Consider the following 11,616-nt stretch of genomic DNA (forward strand, 5'->3'; position numbering starts at 1 on the left):
AAGGCTGGGTGGCATGTTTTATGAGTCCTGTGTATGGGTGCTACTGAACAAAGAACCTGGTCCGTGTGATCATTTTTGTCAGTGTCATGTTTCTGTCTGTGTGTGCGTGAGTTAAGTGTTTGGCTTTGCTACTGACTGAACCAGAAAAGAGGAAAGCCTTAGGGCATCAGGCTGGATTCTACTGGCCTGATAGAAAAGAGTTCTGGGTCAAGGCTGCTGCCTCAGCTGTTCTCCTATACTACCTTAAATGGAAGTAATTGAGCATGTGTTACAAACATGAATTTACTCAGGAAATTATTATAGTGTAGAGTGAACCAGCAACAACACTAGAATGAAAATGGCTGGAGAATATCACAACACTATAGCATCGGCCTTGCAAACAGACACAGGTCCACAGCAAATCACAACAAAAACACACATCACTGCTTATTGATGACTTTGAAATGCAACCTTGAGAGTAACCTTCATTTTAGAAGATGATGAAAGCAGTGATAAAAAACAGAATGCTTGTATGACTGAATTGTGCTAATGAAGCCATTTTTTATTCTGTCAGGAAGTTATTCCCTGAAGAAAGTTTTATCATATTGGAGGAAAATATGCATCTATAAAAGGAGAAAAAATTATGTTTTAAAATATGTGCCAGCCATTGCACAGGGGTCATATAGCATGCTCATAAATAAGAACATCGTGTTCATAAGTTTCTGAAAACTTTTTGTAACAGTTTTATTGAAGTTTACTTTTCACTTGCAAGTCCAGAGCAATGCCTACAAATTTCACAGACTTCTGAACTGATAACTCCACTAGCTTGTTTTGCTTCCTCTGTAGGTATTATTTTATGATCATCAAAAGAAAATATATTTCTATGGCTTTAATTATTTTTATTAGTTTACTGCTTGTCTTTGGTTAGTATACTGTCTTTGAACTATGTTTCTAGTTTGAACAGAACTTGTTTACTTTCTGCGCAGTGTCTTGCAAATGACTGAACTATACAGTGATTTTTGGACTGACCTAGTAAGCATAGTTAAGTACAGCAGAAAAGAATCTCATGGTCCAGTAGAATTTCAGATGCCTGATTTGGAAAGATATTTTGTGATAGTCAAATTGTTTTATTACCTGCATACCAAAGTACTGTAGACAAGAAGAAAGTGCTTTCATATACTCATTCATTGTTTCTTCATTTACATTGTTCATAAACAATTTGTCTAATAGTTTGAAATATGACCACAAGTTATCCCAAGATTTAAATCTGTAAAACTATAAGCTTTTCCCAAATCCATAAAAATCTATCTCAATTTTTCAACTATACTGACAAAAAAATTACTTGCGGACTGACTGGAGTTTTTACACAATGAACAATGTTGTTTCCACTAGCTATTATTTTTTCTGGTGGTGGTGTAACTGATCTACCAGCCCTACAATCTCAGACATTTCTGAGCCAGAATGACTTCTATCCGGACATACGAACAACATTTTCTTTTCAGTAAAACAGGATCTGCTTCGTGATGAATACTAGGTCAGTCTAATTTTCCTCTAGAGATGTTCCTAAGATGCTTGTTCTAACAGGCTGCTAAATAATGTATTCCCATGCAGGAATCTGGAAGTATGACATGCCCTTTATTTTGAGTTATGACATCTACCTGGTTTACAGTTTTTATAGAACAGTCAAAACAATAACATTTTAAATGACATTTGTAATGTAAGTTCTTAAAAGAGATTACAACATCATCACAGGAGTACTGTCACTACTCACTCAACAGTTACAGTACATTGCTTGCATTTTCTCTCTCTGCCTTATGCATAAGCAGAAAATTATTTCATCAGCCATGGTTCTCAGTTACATAAAATAATTTATTTTGATACTGAATGAGTGAAAAAGGCAAAAATACCACAATAACCTTCAATGTGAATTGAGCTTTGCATCCCTGGGAGAGATGTTATCTTTTGTGTGTTGATTTGAACCTTGAAAATGAGTAAGAGTTCTTACAAGTCTGAAACAGAACATACTTCAAGAGAAAAGATACAATAAAAAAGGACGTTTTTTGTTTCAACAGTGAAAAAGAAAAGCTGTCTACATCATAGAGATTGGAGGATTTCAGTAATTTTTTCATTATGGAACAGATGCTAAAATACTATATTTTTTATGCTAGTTATATACATTCTTTACTGCCAAGGGATTCTGTTGATCTAGAATAACCATGTACTTTGTGCTGCCCTAGCACCTGAAAAGCAAACAGTTTTTATGTTAGAAAATAATTGCTTTTGGGATAGCAAAACTATTGTGCGAGTTTTGTGTAGGATGTGGAAAATAATGTAAGAATATTTACCTGGAAAAAGTGTTTACTGTAGTGATTTGAGGTCTTAAAGCAAAAAATACAGTTACACACAAGACCTTAAAGGAATAATAGTAATTTAAGTAGTATTTAAAGAGACTTAAAATAAATAAATGCAAATGTATACACTAGGAAAAAAAAATAACATTTTAAAGATATGTTAAGAAGACTTGAAAAGTCTATACATCTCATGTAATCAATCAACCTGAATAATTTGTGCAAGTTGATATTTTGTGAAAAATAATGCATCTGTGAATTAAAGTTAATATATGACTGTTTCCATCTATCTTTAGAATCAAGTAAAGCTGATAAGTTATTTATTCAATTTATGTTTCTTCAATTTTATTTGGGAAATATAGTCAAAATAATGAATCCAGCTCAGGTAAGAGACTAGAAAGATAAAGTAAGTTTCCGAAGTCAAAGTCTTCCTGTTCATTCTGGAAGTTTTTTTCTGTTTACAGATATACACTGGCCTGTTGGGTCAATGAAAATCTCAATTTCACCCAGAGAGGGGACACGGATAGAAATTCTGATTTATATTTTTAAGGGAATAGAATTTTAGGCACTAAACTAAAAGAGAAGACGCCAGAGCAGGAATTAACACGGCACTGTAGAAGGAGTAACAAATTAAAAGTAGGTCAGTTTTTGAAGAAAGTGCAGATTCCAGAGGTTTTTCAGAGCAGAAGTCAAATTAGGTATGGTCTTAGCCACGGACGCTACTGAAGAGATATAGGAATTTCAAATGCATTGCCTGCTGAGATTAATCAGTCTGAAGTACTACGACTCAGTGTACAATACGGATAAGAAACGCTCTGTGGAACCTGAGGTCATTGAAAAGCTGATTGAGTATTGATTCCCATATGCTGAATATTTTGACACATGTACACACAAGCACCACAAAAAAGACATAGATCTTCTCAATGACACTGAATAAAAACATGTTCTTAACAAACTTATGACAAGCTCTTATTACCACCTTTACTCTCAAATGCCAGAAGATACCTGCTTTAGTACATGAAGTATGAGAAGAGGTCATGTGCAGATCTTTAAATTCAGCAGTATGGATCTACCTAGCCTAAGCAAAGTAAAGAAGATAACACTCTATTCATTTTTTGCTTTCATAGTGTCATGGTTTTATGACTTTTGGTTATCGATATTCCACATAATAACATTACATACTGCACTGGGAGTTAAAGAGTTAATGCTCCAGTTCCGGGCACCTGTCCAGAAGAGAAGAACTGCATATCCTGGAAGACTTTGCATTCAGAGAGGAGATATAACCCCTGGCAAGGTCATGAGACCTTCCCCTTTTTTTCTTCGTCTCTCCTCCCTCCTGCTCATCCCAACTACACACATCACCTAGCACTAGTGTAAATCCTACAGCTTTTGGACACTCTTTCTCTCTTGTTATATTTGATTTATTAGTATTATAGTGTGTTATCTTGCATTCCAATACCAGATTTAGTAAATTTGTTTTTCATCAGATAGTTGCCGCTGTTTTTAATTATTTTGGGGTCCCCTTTTTCCCCTTTCTAGAGGCAAGGATCTGCAGATTCCTCTGCCCCACTAGTCACGGAACTGGGCCGAACCAGCTCGTAAAACACTGACACAGAATACATAAATTAGAGTCCACCCTTTTCATTCATTCATTGTTATTTCATTCTTTTGTGGTCATTACCATACAAAACAAAGAACTCTCAATAGATATAAATGTGCTATGTTTCCATTTATAATACCTTAAAGTGTTACAACTACTTAGTGTTGATATGTGTTCTTAACTTTCCTGCAGACTTTTATATATTAGAAAGATTACATGTCTAGTAAAAATAAGACTTAGTGAATACAAAAATGCCATTTAGTTCCATAAACCAGATTTGCCACTTGCAGTATATTTTGCAGATACCTCTCTTTGCATTACTTCTAAAAATCTTTGTATTGCTTGGGTCTGTTAGGCTTTAAGGAAGATATAGTAAACAAACATTCCTGTTGCACTTAATCTGATTATTAAAGGAAGTGAGTAGGTAGCAAGCCTCTAAACATCTTCATATGCAGTGCAAGTTTTGTTTTGTTTTTTATCTTTGCTGTTGAACTTAATGAATGACATGCATTACAAGTATATCCATTATTATTATTGCAGATATTTAAACTGAGAATTGAATAAGATCAAATATAGTACTGTTTCTCAGATAATTTTTAGTGCAATTTAAAAATCGTTTGCAATAATTTTCTAGAAGACCTAACTAATGAAAAGATCCACATCTTAGTTCAATATGGATATTAGGTGTTGTTTCTTGTAGTGGGTATGTGATGCGCTAGTACATACTGAGTCACAGAGCTGTTATTTGGTGAATGGATATGGAGCAATGCTGAAGCAGAATCCCTGAAAGCACACATTGAGGGTTAAAGTATAGTTATTGGGAAAGCATGCTAAACAACTAGAGCTATTTCATATGCTTTGTGCATGCTCTGCTCTTCCCAGTATGACAGTCAGTAATACAGTTGATGACACCATGAGTGACTGACACTACATTACATTGTAATCTTTTTATACAATAATTAATCTAAAATTTTAACGGATAAAGTAGAAAGAAAATGGTAAAAATATTGTTTTGACATTTAATAGTTTCTGTATTCAGTATTCATTTTTTGCTTTCATAGAATAAATAAGAGATTAAATAAATTTGTATTGTGAAGAAAAAAATATTAATTCATATAAGCTAGAAGATATAAAGTTAATCACATCTTCAAATAAATATATTTTAAACAGTGTTTTTTTTTTTTAATTAACATACAAACAGTTACACTTGAATCTTATAATAAATGCTATGCTTTAAAAAATTGTAATGACAATGACATTTATTGTATTACTAAATGTCACTCACTGTTGTAAGATCAAACTAAATTTCTATCAAAGAGTGTTTAATATTATTTCCTAAATGCGCTTGCTTTGATAAATTGGCATGATAGAAATGAGTGAGAAAATCAGCAATCTTTATCCAACAAACCTAATGTAGCGCTAGAACAATATTTAGAGCAACTCTAACAGAAGTCTGTGTATTATAAAAGAAGGAGCATTCTTTAGAAACTATGGAGACCTGCAATTGAATGTGAATTAATTTAAACTTTTCTAGATCTACAGAAACCTCAGAAGAGTACTGAAACAAAAACATTTACTTGGTCCAAAAAAAAAACCCACCACCTCACCACCACCACCACCAAAAAAAAATAGCTATTTAAAACAGCATATAGGGAGGGAGTAGAACATGAAAAACTGCTCTAAGGCTCAAAGTGAGAAGTAGGTTAGGTCTACCAAAATCTGTGGCTGCTCATAGCAGAAGAAATAGGGTAGGAAATGCAAATATGTTAGGGTCAAAAGTGAAGTGTAGGATATCTAGAATGATGGAGATGTTGACGTGGGGAAAAGAAAACCTGAATTTTCTGCTGAAAAGGGAGAATGATTTGGAGTATAAAGTAACTTACCAAGTTGAGAGGGAGTGAGAGAAGGAGGAAATTTGGCTATGAAAGTTAAACAGATTGAAGAAGTGGGAAGTAAGGTGTGAGGAATAAAGAGAGGTGGTATTTTTCTTTGCACTTACAGCTGCAGATGTTGAGTGATAACCTCCAAGGAAACATAATCTGAGTAGTAAAAGCGCAAATTAAGTAAGAAAATGATACTTTATTTTCATTAGGGTTATGAAGAAGAGGGGAATATTACTCTGTTTACAGCATATTTAAGTGAAAGAAATTATGACTATGATTATACAATTAATTATTTTGTCTGAACCACTTAATATACTGCAAATGTAGTGGGTTTTGTTGCTGTTGTTTTTTTTTAATTATTATTATTTTTATTTGTCATTTTTTGTTTTGTTTTGTTAATGGGATTGTCTCCAAGTGGATAACTTTTAGAATTCCCATATATAAAAACAGCTAAATCTGGAAACCATTACTCACAATCAGTCAAGACAAAAATGGGCTTGGATGTTGAAAAAATCTTACAGTCAAATGAGCTCGGATATATAAAAGCTATAAATAGCTTAGAATTATATGCAATTTTTTTCAAAGTAAGAGCTACAGACAAAATTAAGTCACAAGTCATATAGCAGAATTTCAAAATTTGCATCATTCTTAATAATGTAGAACATCTTAGACATTTCCAAGTCATTGTTCTTAATATATACAGTAAAACTCTAGAAGATATCTTCTACCTGAGTAATTACTCTGACAAATGCCTCAGTTAAAGATATAAATCTTGGCTTGCTCTGAAAAGTATGGAAGGTCTCATATGAGCTTCCATAGTGTAAAGTCCTTGACTATCCTAATTTTAGCTCTATAGTACTAGTGCTATTACCAGGAAGTCTTATGCTTATTTCTAAGGGTAGCTTGACTGCTTTTTACAAATGATAATCCAAAAAGTGTGGGGGGGAGGGAAAAAAAAAAAAAACACAGCAAAATTTCACTGATCCAAATGGATTAAAGATTGAAGGACACTGCAATACAACCTGTCTATGAACTAAAAGGAGGACTGGAGATCATTTTTGTTTTTTTTTTCCCCCCTGTTGACAGAAAATATTTTGCTGATATTGTAAATCAGAAGTGAAAAAGACATCATAATGGCAGAAGTTTGATATTGTTTGTTTGCTTTGCCTCCCTGTGAACCCTAACACTTGGCAAACTAGAGCTGAATTCTTCCCCTTTTCCAAACAAGAGCGTGAAATATCATTTGCTTGCTTCCTTGTTTGACTGTCATGGTTTTATTACTTTTGGTTATCAGTATTCCATATCAAAACATTATGTAGTGCATTGGGAGTTAAAGAGTTAATTCTGCAGTTCTGGTATCTGTCCCAGAAGGGAAGAGCTACATACCGCACAGGACTTTGTTTGGAGAGTAGATAAAATTCCTGGTAACCCCAACTGCTCATCTCACCTTAGCATTAGATTTTTGGTTTTCAGACACTCTCATTTCATTTGATTTATTAGCTTCAATTCCAATTATATTGTATTATATTTTATTATAGTGTGTTATCTTTAATTATAATATCTTATTCAGTAAAAAAAGTTTGTTTCTCCTCAGATCATTACTGCTGTTTTGTTTTTGGACCCATCTCTCTACCCTTTTCCCCTTCTTCCGTTTTCCTGGGGAGTGGATCTGTGGATCCCTCTGCCCCCCTAGTCATGGAACTGGGCCAGATGAGCTCATAAAACGTTGACATTGAATTATTTGTGGGAAATCTACATTAAACAGGTGGGATTTGTATTTTGGCCATATAGTCTGTATTCAAATGGACTACAATTAAAGCTATTTACAACACTGCATCTGCCATATTTTCATATTATCTCCTGTATCTATACCATTACACACAATAATAAGTGCACCATGTTTTGGACATAAACACAATTTTGGAGTATTAATTTCCCCAAAAATGTGGAGCGCTATGTAGAAGAACCTTAATGCCTTTGTATTCTTTTCCTAGATTTCATATAGTTAGATACCAATGATACATATGGAAATGGAAAGGGAAAAGATATATACCACTGTGTTTTGAGTCCAGTTAAGTTTAATTCTGGGTAGTTTTAAAGCTTACAGTAAAATACATTGGCTATTTGTGCCATACTGGCAACAGTTTAGGACATAAGGTGTTATGGTTAGATACAAACAACCTGGTTACTTTCTCAGTGCTCATATTTCCCAAGAACTGATATTGCTGTGGAGCATTTACCAGATCACAGCTGGTTTATACTATGTTTATTATTAATTTGTGGAAACATGGCTGATCCAGTAGTAGGGCTTTTTTTTTTATTGTATAGAGCTGCAATTGAGAAGTTACTGAATTTGTTCTATAGCTTATCTTTCAGTTTAAAAATCCATTTTTGCAGTCATGCTTGCGTTGTACAAATGACAGAGGAAGTGGCTATCTCATTTGTAATGTGATATATTGTACTAGCAAAAGAAAATGCTCCTATGGCCAACGCAAACAAGTTTGCTTATTTCAAAAGAAAGTGGAATATTAAATGTTTTCTTTACATCCAGCAGCCTAAGATTAAAAGTACACAGAAAATTGAATGCAAGGGAGTAAGGCAGGACACTTATCACAAAAAGGCTCTGAATTTTATACTGCATATCATAGTATTCCAAGGTGCAGGGGATGGGGTTTCTTAGTTTTCTAATAACAGATTAGCACTTTCTTTTTGCACTTCCACTAAATATTAATTGGACTGTCATATCAATTAATGAATATACTCCAGGAAAAGAGATGCCTGGGAATCCTTGTCGTCATTTTTCATGATTTTAAGTATTTTACACAAAACAAAGTAACAGCAGTCTTTTTTAGTGTTCTTTAATGACTTTTTTTTTTAAAAAAAAAAAAAACACTCCAGTGGCAACTGTCCTCTATAGTTTTTCAACATCTGTTAATCTTATTCCTTGTTTTCCACTGGTCCTAGCTCTTCTCATAGGCTATTCTAGGGAATCTAGATTTTCCAGCATAAATTCAACATAGTGACAGCAGTTTGATAAAGCAGACAACATAAGCATATCTGGAAGCATAGGAACCATGTGTTTGGTAGACTTTATGTGAAGAAAACGTTGCAGCTGCTCAGTTTACATGAAATAAATCCAATCTGACATTACTGTCAGAATGAGTGAACATAAACATTCAACCTGAACATTTGGTCTGAAGTTCCAAAAGTATCCATGTATTATTTTTCCCAAAAGGAACATTTGACTATAAAAAAGCATCTAAAACTCATTTCTTCATTTATTTATTCTTCATGTTATTTACGTTTTCCACCAGCAGTCTTGCTCCAATTGCTGAAATCTTCACTTGTCTAAGGTTATGCCATTAAGTTTTTGAACACTTTTCCATAATAGAACAGGGCAGTCTTCATTCTTGATTTCAGAACATACTTCCCTGATTTCATGCCTATAACATATAAGGACAGTGAATCTTTTTTCTTCTTTGTGGTGTATAAAGATCTTTTGTATTAAGGAAGAGCAGTGGTGAATGTTCTCAGTACACTGAGATAATAAATATGTTCATATTTATTAATTCTAACCTTTTTTGACTGTTTTAAGTTCCTAAAAAATATTTTAATTAAAAAATAATTTTGAGCAGTTATATAAAGAATGTCTATAACAGTATTTATTTTGTAGTTAGAGGGAGCCAAGAAATGTTATTTTTCCACAAATGAGCTATTCAGCAAGAAAATCAAGGCCAATTCAGTTTCTCTACATGATGCTGATGATGCAGTATTTCAATATCAAGATAACTCATACACAGAAATATATAAAGACATACTAGCCACTGAAAGAAAAAACAGAAGAAACTAAAACAAAAATAATTTAAAAAAAAGCAGCTTCAGAAACATTATTTACAAAACAATTACAGAATTTCCCTTTCTTTCAGTTCTTTGAATAAGTAATTACATTTTTTTCTGGGTAGACCAAGTTCATGTCTTGCCTCTAAATATACTCCAATTATTTAATTTCAAACATTCAATCAAATGCTTCCACTATACTTTCAGTTAGTATTTCTAAACAGCTTTTAAATAAGTTATAACCCCATACAATTTAATTTGCATTTCTGCAACTTCAAATTACCCAATCAAAAAAATCACACCTCCAGTATCATCAGTTCTAAGAAAAACATCCAATGGTGTCATCCAGTGGTGACCACCACTGCCCTTTCTCCTCAGAGTGAGAAAGCCAAGTGATACTACTTCAGAGTACCTTCATAACACAGCAAGTACAATATTTAAATGCAGTAACTAAGTCAAAAGTGCAATTCAGTTTGAGAGCTGGCAATTCCGGAATAACTCAAATCTGACATTCACACAAAATAATACATAAGCACAGTGTACTCTCTGCAAAAGTCTTCTCAGAAGTGTAAACATTTTAATGGAATATTTGTCAAACAAAACCTCACCAAAACACAAAAATCTCTTTACAGAGTGCACTAGTGAATTATTCTATCCAAATGAGTGCTCTCATCTTGCTTTCTTTTTTAGTGCAGAGAAATTTGAACTGCAAGAATATCTAGCTGAGTTCTGTAAAGGGGGAAAATAATTATAAACCCATACCTTCACCTGAAATGTGGAATAGTAGTGTCCCATGGTTTACTCCGATAGTACAGGAATACTGCATATGAGTGTAAAGATGATATTTGTGTTGGGTGTAAATGATGAGACTCTGTCAGTCTGCCCTGTGCTGGACTCAGTTTCATTCAGCTCTGCAAAGGATCTGGTGCAGGACACAACTTGGTTTATTACTTGGCACCTCTGTAATAAGTATTAAAGAAAGGAACATGAACATTGAGGAAAGAGAAAAACAAGGCCAGAGCAGTAAAGAGAGTGACCAAGCAGCTGTATGGATGTTTGTCTGTTGTCAGGGGTAAAACTACCAAAAAGCTGAACATTAGAAAGTTCAGTATACCTTAAGCCACAGAGATTGGCTAGCCAGAGGCAAGCTGACAAACTCAAAATTAAAGGTCACAGATTTTACTTTCACACCACTCAGCATTTCAGCAATTCCTACAATGAGCATTGTAGTTATTCTCATATTTTTCTCTTTTTTCTTTTAACTAACCATCAGTTCAAGAGGAAGCTACTTTACTAAATATTAGTGTTAAATCCCCACGTTAGTTATTGTCTTAGAGAAGTTGGAAGTAGCTGTGTGTGTATAATCAATGAATATAAAGATGCTATAATTATGAAATAAACAAAATAATTTGGCTAAGCAGATTATAATAACAAAAAGAAAATAGATATAGTACTTACCTGTATCCTGGGCTCTCTACAAAACTCCAGAAGACAGGTGTCCTGAAGAGATCCTTCTCTCCTCGTAGTCAGCTCTAAAATGGGTCTAGGAGAGGTGGAGCCAGGCTCCACCCCTTCTGGCAGCACAGGTGAATTGCCTTCACCTGTGCTCCCATGGCTGACTGATTGCTTGCCTCAGGTGATCAATCAGAGGTTCAGGCCGTTATTCAGCCATTCCCATACGCTGTGTCAAAACTATTCTCTGCAACTACAAAAAGAGAATTAAAATCTGAAAAAAATACCTTGGGAAAATGGGATTGTGCATTTCAATAGACTACTTCAAAGTAACTTTTCAGAACTGAGAATCAGCAACAAATATGTCCCAAATCAAAAGCTTAAAATCTGGAGTAAATTAGTTCATTATGTATATATATATAATTATGTATATATATTATTTATATATATATATTTGTATATATACACACACATACACATATGTATTATATACATATATATAATATATTCATATATT

At 33.8% G+C, this 11,616-nt stretch overlaps 1 long non-coding RNA gene across 1 annotated transcript; it reads right to left on the bottom strand.

Moving 5' to 3' along the window:
- Positions 1-8,885: 8,885 nt before the first annotated feature.
- LOC116240278 (uncharacterized) lies at positions 8,886-11,173 on the bottom strand. Its single transcript, XR_004169275.2, has 3 exons — positions 11,106-11,173; positions 10,410-10,607; positions 8,886-9,253 (listed from the first exon to the last, which is right to left on the bottom strand). It is a non-coding gene; the product is annotated as an uncharacterized LOC116240278 (long non-coding RNA).
- Positions 11,174-11,616: the final 443 nt, after the last annotated feature.

The sequence above is a fragment of the Phasianus colchicus genome, chromosome 1 (genome assembly GCF_987193195.1).
Source record: "Phasianus colchicus chromosome 1, bPhaCol1.hap1.1, whole genome shotgun sequence".
Lineage (NCBI taxonomy): Eukaryota > Metazoa > Chordata > Aves > Galliformes > Phasianidae > Phasianus > Phasianus colchicus.